Below are 12,484 nucleotides of genomic sequence, written 5' to 3'. Positions count from 1 at the left end.
CAACCTTCCAGAACCTTCCGGAACCTTCTAGAACCTTTTGTGACATCACTGGATACCCCTGCCCCACCCCCCCAGCAGGGACCTGCTTCCAAGGGCAGATGTTATCGTCTGCTTCTCACTCATCGTTCGTTCATCCACGCGTGCGTTTGTGCCTTGAGCCACGAGAGACACAGGTCTCCTATCTGCTGGTTCACTCCCCAGTTCCCCCTGACAGCCAGGGCCGGAGCTGGGGGCTCAGAACCCCACCCAGGTCTCCCAAGTGCTCGAGCCGCCGGCACTGCCGCCTCCCAGGGTCTGCAGTAGCGGGGAGCGGGGAGCGGGAATCGGGAGCAGAGCCAGGACTTGAACCCAGGCGCTGGACCAGAATTAGGCCCCGGGCTGCGCCAGGCTGGGCGGGCACCGCACTGGAGGGCGGCTTGATGCCCGGAGCTAGTGTGTTCACCAGGAGTGGCCCCCCGGGCGAGGAGGAGGCGGGTCCTCTCACCTTTTGGGGGGATGGCGGGGAGGCGGTCGGGGGGCACGGGGACCTGACATTCTCAGGCAGACAGCTCAAGTCCTGAGACTGGAAGTTGGCTTCGGTTCAAATGTGCAAAGGGAGTGAACACGCCAGGGCATCCTTGACGTCCTGCCTCCTGAGCTGAGAGTGACGGGGGTGGGGGGTGACCTTGAGCCGGGCTCCCAGGCTGGTGGCCAGGCACCGGAGTCTCCGCCTCTGATTGGCACAGTGCACACTCAGCACACACACACATGTGTTCACACACTAAGACACACAACCACACATGTACACTCAAACACATGTATGTCCTCATACAGTGACACACACACCACACACACACACACACTCCTACACCTTTTTTTTTTTTTTTTTTGACAGGCAGAGTGGACAGTGAGAGAGAGAGACAGAGAGAAAGGTCTTCCTTTGCCGTTGGTTCACCCTCCAATGGCCGCCGCGGCCGGCGCGCTGCGGCCGGCGCACCGCGCTGATCCGATGGCAGGAGCCAGGAGCCAGGTGCTTCTCCTGGTCTCCCACGGGGTGCAGGGCCCAAGTACTTGGGCCATCCTCCGCTGCACTCCCTGGCCACAGCAGAGAGCTGGCCTGGAAGAAGGGCAACCGGGACAGAATCCGGCACCCCGACCGGGACTAGAACTCGGTGTGCCGGCACCGCTAGGCAGAGGATTGGCCTAGTGAGCTGCGGCGCCTGCCACTCCTACACCTTATTTAAAAAGAAGAGAATGTCTTCACACTGGACTGCTGAAAGGGTAAGATCTCCGGCAGCCACTTTGCCCCCAGGAGCGAGCCCAGCACAGGGAAAGCAGAGCCGGAGCGTGGGTAAGGGGAGATCAGGTTCTGGTGGCAGCCTCGGAGCCCCTGGATCCAGCTGTACCTGAAGCCTGACCTCCCTGGGTTTTACTTTCTCCATTTGCGCAGAAGGCAGTAGAAATTTTTCTGTACGGGGCCGGACAGCAACTATTTTTAGCATCGCAGGTGACTGTCTCACTGAGGGCAGCCGCAGCACGTTTCACACCGGACAGCAGGTGGCAGGCTCGGCCCGGCCCGCGGACTCCAGCTTTCCGACCCCTGGGTTAAAGGGTGGAGCCCATGGGAGGAGACAACAGTGAGGAGGGAGCGAGGCACACTCAGGGCACCAGACTGGGGCGCGAGCAAGCGCTATAACCGCGGGGGGCTTCAGAAGTCTGCAAGAGAATGGGGCTAAAGGACACGTGTATGTTGGTGCCCCCAGACTTTGAAATCTGTACCCATGAGGCCGTGTGAAAGTTCATGGCAGATACGATCGGTGAAAAAGCGGGGGCTCACCAAAATGAACCTTTTTTTTCTTTGAGATTTATTTTATTTATTTGAAAGGCAAAGTGACGCTGAGGGAGACACAGGCAGAATGAGGTCTTCCATCCACCGGTTCACTCCCCAAATAGCCGCAGTGGCCAGGGCCTGGCCGGGAGCTGCATCCAGGTCCCACACGGGGGTGGCTGGGGCTCGAGCGCTTGGGCCGTTACTGCCGCCTTCCCAGGCGCATTTGCAGGAAGCTGGGTTGGAAGTGGAGGAGCCGGGACTCGAACCGGCGCTCAGAGGGGATGCCAGCATCACAGGCTGCAACTTAACCCACTGCACCACAGTGCTCGCCCCCCAAATAAGCTTTTTAAAAGTAATTTAAGAAATGTGTTTGAGAGGCAGAATGGCGGACAGGGGGGTCTTCCATCGCTGGTTCACTCCCCAAATGGCCACAGGGGCTGGGAACGGGGGTCTGCAGCCAGGAGCCGGGCGCTCAGCCTGGGTCTCCACTGTGGGTACAGGGGGCCGGCTGCTCGAGCCGTCACTTGCTGCAGCGTCCCGGGGTGCGTGCAGCAGGACGCCACAGTCAGGCGCTGGAGCCCGGACTTGAACTTGGTCCCCCAGTACGGGGATGCGGCCCTAAGCTTTTTCTTTAAATTCTACTTTGCCATGAACTTTAAAACCCTTTTTTCGTTTATTTCCATTGTATTAGGGAAAAAGTCTTCCATCTGCTGCTTCACTCCCCAAATACCTGCCACAGCCAGGGCTGAGCCAGGCTGAAGCCGGGAGCCTGGAGCTCCACCCACGGCTCCCACACGGGAGCAGGCACTGTCGCCTCCCAGGGTGCACCTTGGCAGGACCCCGAGCCAGGACGTGACCCCGGGTCCTTAGACATGGGACGAGAGGGCCCAAGCAGCGTTCTAACCGCAGTGACAGCTGCCTGCCCTGTTGGGAGCTCCATGTGTGGCCCAAGTCCACGGACAACCCCTGTGTCCCGCACAGGCGACCTGTGCTCTTCCCTGGGGCCACGTGTTCAGGATCACACAGGCCTGGTGGGGGAGGTCGTGTGGTCTGACCCACGTCCCAGCCCTGGGGGATGAGGGTGGCCCTGGCCACGGCCATGCTGCGGACCAAGCTTCTAGCACACAAAACCTGTGGAGAACAAACCCAGTGGAGGGGCCAGCGCTGTGGCATAGCGGGTGAAGCCGCCGCCTCTAACACTGGCATCTCATGGGGGCGCTGGTTCGAGTCCCGGCTGCTCCACTTTCCACCCAGCTCTCTGCTAATGGCCTGGGAAAGCAGTAGAAGATGGCCCAAGTGCCTGGGCCCCTGCACCCATGTGGGAGACCTGGAAGAAGCTCCTGGCTTTGGATCGGCCCAGCTCTGGCCGTTGCAGCCATTTGAGAAGTGAACCAGAGGATGGAAGACCTCTCTCTCTCTCTCTCTCTCTCCCTTTCAAATAAATAAAAACAAATCTTTAACAAAACCTGATGCAGGTGTTGATAGAATGTTTTCTATCCATTTCTGTCTTCCTAACTTTTTTTTTTTTTTTTTTTGAGACAGGCAGAGTGGACAGTGAGAGAGAGAGACAGAGAGAAAGGTCTTCCTTTGCCGTTGTTTTACCCTCCAATGGCCGGCGCGCTGCGGCCGGCGCACCGCGCTGATCCGATGGCAGGAGCCAGGTGCTTTTCCTGGTCTCCCATGGGGTGCAGGGCCCAAGCACCTGGGCCATCCTCCACTGCACTCCCTGGCCACAGCAGAGAGCTGGCCTGGAAGAGGGGCAACCGGGACAGAATCCGGCGCCCCAACCGGGACTAGAACCCGGTGTGCCGGCGCCGCTAGGCGGAGGATTAGCCTAGTGAGCCGCGGCGCCGGCCTCTGTCTTCCTAACTTTTAAAAACCCATTTCCCTCTCGCCCTCCCCACGCCCCCAAGGTGTGTCACTTTCTCTGGGAATTCTCCATCTTCCTTGTCTTTCCCCCTCCTCTGCAGTCAGTACGGACCCTGGGGACGGCCGTTCCGTGCCTGCCCTCACTGGTTACCTAGAAATGGCTAAGCCCCTTGGCTGGGGAGACGTGAATTTTGAAAACTGTATCTGAGTTACCGTGTCCTGCCCCCTTTGTGGGCGGCTCTGCCGCCACCGCTGTTTGCCATGGAAATGATTCCACGTCGCACAGAAATGTGGCAATGCGCCGCAACAAATTAAATAAGTAAATCCACGCGGAAAATCCAAGATGCACGTGGCACGCAGGTGCTGCAGCCTGAACCCCCCCGTGGGTGGCCCCTCCTCAGGGAGGAGGGCCCGCGTGTCGCCCTGCTCAAGTTCAGCCCAGGCCCCCCCCCCCCCCCCCCCCGCCTAACTTGCCTGCAGAGGTTCTGATGGCGAAGGGAATTAAAGTCCTCAGTCCAGTGGAAGCAGCCCGTCAGGGAGGCGCTCACCTAGGACTGGAAAGGTTTTACCAGCCAGGGAGTCACGTGCCCCCAAGGTCCGGAAAATTCCCATTCTCTAGTCCTGCTCAAGTGCATCGTCAGGGGCCACTTTGTGCGGTTTTGTCTCTTGAGAAACAGACGGAGAGAGAGGTCTTCCATCTGCTGGCTCACGCCACAAATGGCCGCAATGGCCGGAGCTGTGGCGATCGGAAGCCAGGAGCCAGGAGCTTCTTCCGTGTCTCCCATGTGGGGACAGGGGTCCAAGCACTTGGGCCATCTTCTACTGATTTCCCAGGTGCATTAGCAGGGAGCTGGAGGGGAAGTGGAGCAGAGGTAGTTTAACCCACCGTAGCACATCACCCACCCCTAGATTTGTTATTTTTCCGGAAGTAGCAGGTGCACCTGCAAGTATGTTGCAAACGCCCCTGGCAGAGAGGAGGTGCGGGGGAGGGGGGGGCTAAGCATTTGGATGCAAACAGGAGTCCAGGTTGAGATCCCAGCTTTGCAATTTCGGCCAAGTTTTCAGTCGGGTCTGAGAACCAGATCAGCAGAAGACTATACCCAGGAGAAAGGCCTAGGGACGTTCTTCCTGCCTGCCCGTACACGGGGGCCCTCCCCAGAGCGTGAAGATCCTACAAAATGGTCCAAACAAGACATTTCCCTGCTTTTTGGACAAAGAACAGTAGGATGTGTGAGGAAACAGCAGGTCAGAGGGATTTCTTGGGGAGTCACCAGGAAGTGGAGCTATCCGGGGGTACAGAGCTGGTGGGAGGGACCTACTGCAATGCTGAGTCCCAGGTCCCCCGGACAAGAGCTGTTTTCTTGCCCAGGAATGCAGAAGGCATGCCAAAGCGGGTGGCCTTTTCTGCACCTGCGGTTTCTCTACATTTCTGCTCAAACCAGTCGAAACAGCAAGGAGACATTTGTAAGTTTTTTTTTTTACTTTCTATTTTGTTTAAATATTTATTTATTTTAAAGGCAGAGTTACAGTGGGAGAGACAGAGAGAGAAAGAATGTTCCATCTGCTGGATTGGAAGTAGAGCAGCCGGTATACAAACCGGCACTAATACGGGATGCTGGTGTCACGTCACGGGCAGTGGCCTAACCCGCTACACCACAATCTTTTTTTAAGATTATTTACTTATTTGAAAGGCAGAGCAATAGAGAGAAAGGGAGACACACACACACACACAGATCTTCCATCTGCTGGTTCACTTTTCAAATGCCCACAACACCCAAACCTGGTCCAATCCAAAACCAGGAGCCAGGGACTCCACCCAGGGCTCCCACATGGGCGGCAGGGGCCCGGGGACTTGGGCCATCAGCTGCAATCACTCAGGGTGCCCATTAGGGTTTTTGAAAGACAGAGTACCAGAGAGAGAGAGAGAGACACAGACATGGTCCATCTGTTGGGTCACTGTCCAAATGGCCAATGACTGGGGCTGGGCCCATCCAGGCTGAGTCAGGAGCCAGAAACTCCATCCGGGTGGCTCATGTGGATGGCAGGGGCCTAAGCACTAGATCTGACGTCCACTGCTTTCCGCGATGCGTTAACAGGGAGCTGGATCTGAAGTGGAGCAGCCAGGGCTCGAACCGGTGGTCCAGTACAGGAGGCCAGCCTTGTAGGCAGCTGCTTAGCTGGGCTACAGTGCTAACCCCAAGTGGACCTATTTTGAGTAGGCACATCCTCACTCGGGCCATCTTCCTCTTTCCCAGGCTCATTAGCAGGGAGCTGAATCGAAAGTGGAGCAGCCGGGACTTGAACCCACGCCCCTGCCTGGGCTGCTGCTGCTACCAGCTGCCCTGCCCTGGCGCCGGCCCCAAAGAGCTCTTGATTGGTGGAGTTTTCCGAAGCACAGATGTGGTGTCAGGCTGGCTTCCTGCAAGCCTGCAGGTTCCCACGCTGGCCTGCCTGGGACGGAGCCGGGGCTGGGCGGCTCCTTGGGGAGTTTTAAAAAGCCAATTATATTCAGCTAGGATCCCCATACAGCTCAGGGGTCCTACGTGTATTTAAAGGGTTCTGCAGCCATCACCACTGACTCCAGGACATTTTCCCCACCCTGGGAACGGTCACCGCTCTAGCTTCTGTCACAACGGCTGTCCTACACACCTGCAGGGGAGTGAAGCTGGGAGGGGCCGAGCTCGGAGCTGGGACCTCAATGCAGCGGCTCGGAAGGGACCTCCCTCCTCAACCTATCACCTGCTGCCTTCCTGGCCTCAAACTCACCACAGGGCAGATCAGAACCTCCCCCCTGCCTCCCCCCCACCCCCATGCCCACCTTCTGCCCCGCCCCTGCTCCAGCCACACCCCCGGCCCGCTTCCTGTTTCTTCCCGGAGCTTCCACCCCGGGGATGTTGACTTGCAAAGCTCTTCCCTCGTTCCTCCAGCCCTGGCTCGACGGTCACCTCAGGGTGACCAGCTTGTCCCGCGGCCTTTGGGAAGTTCCCACTTTCGGCGCTGAAAAGTCCCCAAGTCTTGGGCCAAACAGGAAGGTTGTGGCCCCTGGAGAGTTGCCCTGGGCGGCGCCAAGGACGATAAGCCCCGCCCACTCTTCACCCAAGCCACTCCCACATCACCCTTTCTGGAATCCTGGGAAGAAAGAAAAAAAAAAAACTCCTTTATTTCCAGCGTTGTCCCCAAAGGTGCCTGGCAAACAGGGGCGCCAGGCAAGTATTTTTGCCTAAAGTAATAATTGACCGAAACGGATCGATGACTGCAGGTTGCTTAGGTGGAGGTAAAATCAACTTAGGAAATCACTGCCAACATTTTATTTGAAATTTTGAAATTTTACTTGGAGACACCTAGAGAGGGAGAGGTCTCTCTCTCTCTCCCCAAGTAGCCACAGAGGTTGGAGATGGCCCGGGCGGAAGCCAGGAGCCGGACGGAGCTCCACCTGGGTGTCCCACGTGGGTGCGGGGGCCCTGCACTCGGGCGTCCCTGCTGTCTTCCCAGGTGCCCTAGCAGGGAGCTGGGGTGGCAGTGGAGCCGCGGGGACGCGGCAGGGGGTCTAACCTGCTGCGCCACAAAGCCAGCCCCTGTTTTCACGTAGTGGCTAACAAACACCAACTACTAACCTTGCGACTTAACCTCCCCCCCGCCCCCAACCTGGGACTTGTGAATGCTGGTGTTTGCATAAGAATCGAAGGAGCCAGCGGAAAGGAAGTGACTGGCGTGGCCGACCCGACGTCCAGCTGAGCTGAGCCACAGCCGAGCCCCAGGTGGACGAAGGTGGTCTACAATCAGTAGACTGCACCCAAGGCTGTTCTAGACTCTCCCTCCCCCACCCCCCTTCTCCTAGGAAAGGTGTCCCGCGGGGGCCAGCATCCCAGTGTGGTGTGTGAGCACGGCTCCCGCCCAGCTCCCTGCAGGTGCACCTGGGGGAGCAGCAGAGGACGGCCCTGCACCCACGTGGGAGGTGCAGGGGGGGAGGGGGAACAACTGGCTCCCGGCCTCGGCCGGCCCGGCCCCAGCCTTTGTGGGGCCGGGTGGGGAATGAATCAGTAGATGGAAGACCTCTTTCTCTCTCTCTCCTTTCTGTAACTGCATTTCAAATAAAAAATAAATGCTAACAAATAATTTTAACTCCATGTATACAAGGGGCCTTCAAAAATGCATGAAAGATGCATATGGTTTAAAAAAAAAAACCTGCATGAGTTTCAAACATTTTGCAGCAAAATAAACTTTATTTTAAAAACTTATCCATTTAAGGGGCCGGCACTGTGGCTTAGCAGGTAAAGCCGTCGCCTGCGGTGCCCGCATCCCATATGGGCGCCGGTTCGAGACCTGGCTGCTCCACTTCCAATCCAGCTCTCTGCTGTGGCCTGGGAAAGCAGTGGACGATGGCCCAAGTGTTGGGCCCCTGCACCTGCGTGGGAGACCCAGAGGAAGCTCCTGGCTTCGGATCGGCACAGCTCCAGCCGTTGCGGCCATCCGGGGAGTGACCCAGCGGATGGAAGACCTCCCTCTCTCTCCCTCTCTCAAGTAAATAAATAAATCTTAAACAACAACAACTTTATTTACAAACACAGGCAGCCAAGAGTCGGCCCATAGGCCGGTCTGCCGACCTTTAACCTCGTTAAAAAAAAGAAAAAAAAATGAAACCAAAGAAAAAAATGTGAATTTCCCGTAGTTTCTGTCTGGCATAAAAGTCTTAGAAAAATGTGAAATGCATGAAGAATTAACTATGTACTGAAATGCATGAAGAATTAACTATGTACAAAACAAGCGCAAACTTCCAGCACGTGGGCCAGGGCGTGCTGACCCCTGACCCGCCCGCGCCGGCGGAGCGCACGCAGACCCCCGAGTGCGGGAGCCCCGCACCGCCCGCCGCCCGGCCCGGCCCGGCCCGGCCCGCGCGCAACGCCCGCCGCCAACGCTCGCAGCCGCGCGCGCCCAGGCCAGGCCCCGCCCCGCGCCGCGGTGATTGGCCGGGCCGCGCCCTCTTCGCGGCTGGGGAACGCCCCCCTGCGACGGACACCGCCGGCAGCCAATGCGCCGCCGCAGCGCCTGGCGGCCCGCCCTCCCGCCCCCGCCGGGGCCGGCGCGGGGCGGGCGGTTGGAGCCTGGTAACGGTTGCCGCTAACAACGCCCCGCCCCGGCGCGGCCGGCGGGAGGGCTGCTCGAGGCCGGCGGGCGGGCGGCGGGAGCCTGAGGAGGAGCGGCCGCCGCCGCCGCCACCGCCGCCGCCATAGAGACTGTAGCCGTGGAGACTGTTACTTACCAACGGGGACCAACACGCAGCAGCCGCCGCCGCCGCCGCCGCGGGAGCCGCTGCCCGAACTCCCGGCCCGAACTCCAGGTGACCGACGCGACCGGCCCGGGGAGTGCAGGGGGCGGCGGGGACCCCGCTCGAGGGGCCGGGGGGCGGCGAGCGCACCTCCCCCCCACCCCCCCGGCCGGCCGCCGCCCACGGCACCCCGGGCCCCCCCACCCCGCGCCGCCGAGTTTGGGGGGACCCCGCACCCGCACTCAGCGGGAGCCGTCGCCTCTTCCCAAAACTTAGGAGGCGGGAGGGGGCCCGTCTCCCGCTTTTAACCTTCCGACTCGCCGCGATGGGGGGGCCCTCCAGGACCCCCGCGAAACTCTTCCTCCTCCCCGAGTTGGGGGCCCCCTCCCTGGTCGCGTTCATTGCCCGGGTCCCTGCCCGAGTTGGGGGCGCCCGGGTGCCCCCCCCCCGTCTCGCTCCGACCCTCAGCCTCCCTCGCCCCGAATCCTCGGCTCGGCGCACCCCGGCTCCTCTCCGCCTCCGCCTCCCCGCGCTGGGGGAGACGCCCTCTTCCTCCCACCCCCAGGTTCCGGGGTCCCCCTCTCCCGTTGGGGGCGCCCCCGGGACGCCCTTGCTGCTCTGTCCACAAAGTGGCCCCCCCAGGGGGCCGCGCCTCACCTTTCCAGCCCATTCCCGCGCGCGGGGGGCTCCTCGACCCCCGCCCCCGCCACGGTCCTGGACTTGGGGGGCCCCCGGGTGCGCCCTCCCCTCGAAGCTCCCTGGGCGCGCCCGCAGCTCCCCTATTTGGACAGATCTGGAAGCGAGAAAAGTTTCACCAAAGCGTTGTTTGTGGGTTTAAAAAAAAAAAGAAAGAAACTAATTCTTGTTAAAGAGCCCGCACGCGCGGCGCGGCGGCCCCGTGGGCGCTCCGGGCGGGCCCGGGGCGCGTCCCTCCCGGGGCGCAGCCGCCAGCTCGGGCTCCGGGCCGCGGGGCGGGCGGGGTCTCCGGGCCCCACCTGCCGGGCCGCGGGGCGGGCGGGGTCCCCGGGGTCCCACCTGCCGGGCCGCGGCGGGGGCAGGGGTGGGCCCGGCCGGGTCGTTGGGGACCCGCAGCGCGCAGCCCGGTGCGGACTCACCGGACTCCGTGCCCCCCCCCCCCCCATGTGTGTGCCAGTCCCACGTCCGGTAAAAGTTTTTTTAAAAGTGAAGCTGACATGAGATATTCCCCAAGACCCATAGTAGTGCTAATAATACTACCCCGTAAGTCTGTACAAAAGTCGAAATAAAGATACTTCCGAGTCCAATAATAATAATTAGTCATAATTTCCGAGAGCAACAACAGTCAAAACAGCCCCTGAGTAGGTACAAGGAGGACGGGTCATTACAGAAGTTTCTAGAAGGAGCGGATCAGAGGCATCTCCAAACGGGACGGTCATGATGACGACACGAAGCGTGGACAGCCGCCGCCCCCTCCCTGTCGCTGCCCTGTGTCCTCCCGGCCGCGGGAGGGGGTACCTGGGCTTGCCAAGCTTAGCCATGGCTCTGGGCAGCTCGGGGTGAGGACTGTGGTGCGGCCTCCCTCGGGAAAGGCCTTTGACCTCCGTGGTCTCCCCAGGGCTCCCTCATCCACAGCTTGGGGAGGTGGGGCGGGAGCCATGCCTGGCCCTTGGCCGGGTGATCCCCGAGGGGTTCAGGAGAGGTTTGCCCCTGCCAATCATCTAAACCCCGCAGGTGCGCCCGGGGAGGGGGGGCAGCCCACTGAGTCCCAGGAGAGCGCCCCCTCCGCAGCCGCCTGTGCTTTGCTTTCTGGGCGGCGGCTGTGTCACCCCCGGCGCTTTAACAGTGTCGAATCTGCCCGCAGCCAGGTCCCCGTCTCTTACCTCCTGTTAGAGCTGGAATTGGCTCATAGTACTGCCGACTTAATTAATTAGTCCCGGAGGAACTAGGGAATCACAGTCCGTGGGGGTCCGTGGGGGTCTTCTCGCTGCTTGTTTACCCTACTGGCCCTGTTCCCGACAGACCCCCGCCTCTCCCAGCCTAACAAGGGGGAGGTCCAGGTCCACGCATTTCTGCAACCCCGTGTGCAGATGCCCGCGTTGGGGGCGGGGCTTTGGGACCAGAGGTATCCTGGCAGCTTAGGTCAGGTGTCGGCCGCCAGACACGGCCCTGCGGTCCCCAGGATTCCGTGCTGTCCTAAGGGATTGTGGACTTGTGCATTTTTTTTTTTTAAGCGGCTGCATTCTCTCTCTGGAGTTTAGATGGTGCTTAGCTCTTCCCTAGGCCGTGTTCACTTACTTGGACGTGTGCCTGGCACAGCCCGTGGGGGGGGGCAGAGCTCACTGACTGCCCCACACCTGCTCCTGGTCAGCTCGCTGCTCCCCGCTGCTCTCTCCCAGGCTGTCAGCAAACCCTGCCCACCCCGCCTTTGGTGGTCACTTAGATTCTGACCACGCCTGGCCCCCCGCCCCCTGCAGGTCCTGCCGTGTTAGTTCTGAGCTTTGGTGGCTCCCGCGGCAGCCCTGGCCCTCCCGGTCCAGTGCCCCTGGGATCAGGATCCCGTCCGCCTCAGCTCCCCGCAGTCTCTGCAGCCCTGCTGCAGACAGCGCTAGGCCTGGCCTGGAGGGCCCGGCGAAACCTGGCTGGCCTGTAGCTCGTGCCTGTGCTGTTACCACAGGTCAGCGCAGAGGCCCTCGATACAGCTTTGTTAAATGAATATATAACTGAGCTCGGATTGGGCGCACCTGGAGGGGGCGGGAGAGGAAAAGATGAATTGTGGGTGGCAGTGCCGGCCCTGGGCATGGCGAGCAGGGTTGACATCGTGGTGTCACTGCGTGCGCGCTCGAGGCCTGGCATCCATGAGTTTGGTAATTACAGCTTGGACGTTTAGCACCCAGCCTGGCGGTGCTCCACCATGAGCACCCTTGCCGTTATTAGAATGAGCCAGACACGCAGTAAGTGGCCTGGGATTGGCGCTCTTTTGTGCTGTTTGCTGACTGGTTCCAGTAGTGGGGGGGGGGGGGTCACGGGCGGGGGTGCACTTGGCCTCGCAGGTAAGATCTGACTTGACACCTGGCTCCGGCTCCTGACTCAGCTTCCTCTGACGCAGGCCCTGGGGGGCAGCACTCATGGCACAGGGAGCTGGGCTCCTGCCACCCGCATGGGAGACCTGGGCGACTCCTGGCTTTGACTCAGCTCGGCTCTGGCTGTGGGGGGCACTTGGAGAATGATGGAAGCTTCCTCTCTCTGTCTCTCGAATGGGGAAAAAACCACCATAATGGAAAATGCATATGATGAGAAAATTGTGCATGGATTTGAAAACTTTTTTGCGTGTGAAAAGAAACTTTTAATTCCATTTTTATGGACTTTCTGAACACTTAAAAAATATTTATTTATTTGAAAGGCAGAGGAACGAAGAGAGAGATTGAGGTCCTCGACCCACCTGTTTATTCTCCCAAATGCCTGCGACAGCCAGGGCTCGGCAGGTCGAAGCCAGGAGCCTGGCACTTGGCGCAGGTCTCCCGGGTGGGCGGGCCATCACCTGCCACCTACGCACATTGGCA

At 60.1% G+C, this 12,484-nt stretch overlaps 1 protein-coding gene across 3 annotated transcripts in view; it reads left to right on the top strand.

Moving 5' to 3' along the window:
• The first annotated feature begins 8,846 nt into the window (after window positions 1-8,846).
• RFX2 (regulatory factor X2) overlaps window positions 8,847-12,484 on the top strand; it is a 71,007-nt gene continuing 67,369 nt past the window's right edge. The window contains exon 1 of one of the 3 annotated variants that reach the window (XM_070058729.1): window positions 8,847-9,017. The gene's annotated coding sequence lies outside the window, so the exon portion shown is untranslated. The remainder of the gene's footprint in view (window positions 9,018-12,484) is intronic. The other 2 variants (XM_070058727.1, XM_070058730.1) reach the window with 2 other exon arrangements.

The sequence above is a fragment of the Oryctolagus cuniculus genome, chromosome 16 (assembly GCF_964237555.1).
Source record: "Oryctolagus cuniculus chromosome 16, mOryCun1.1, whole genome shotgun sequence".
Classification (NCBI taxonomy): Eukaryota; Metazoa; Chordata; class Mammalia; order Lagomorpha; family Leporidae; genus Oryctolagus; species Oryctolagus cuniculus.
This window is presented reverse-complemented; position numbering and strand designations above follow the sequence as displayed.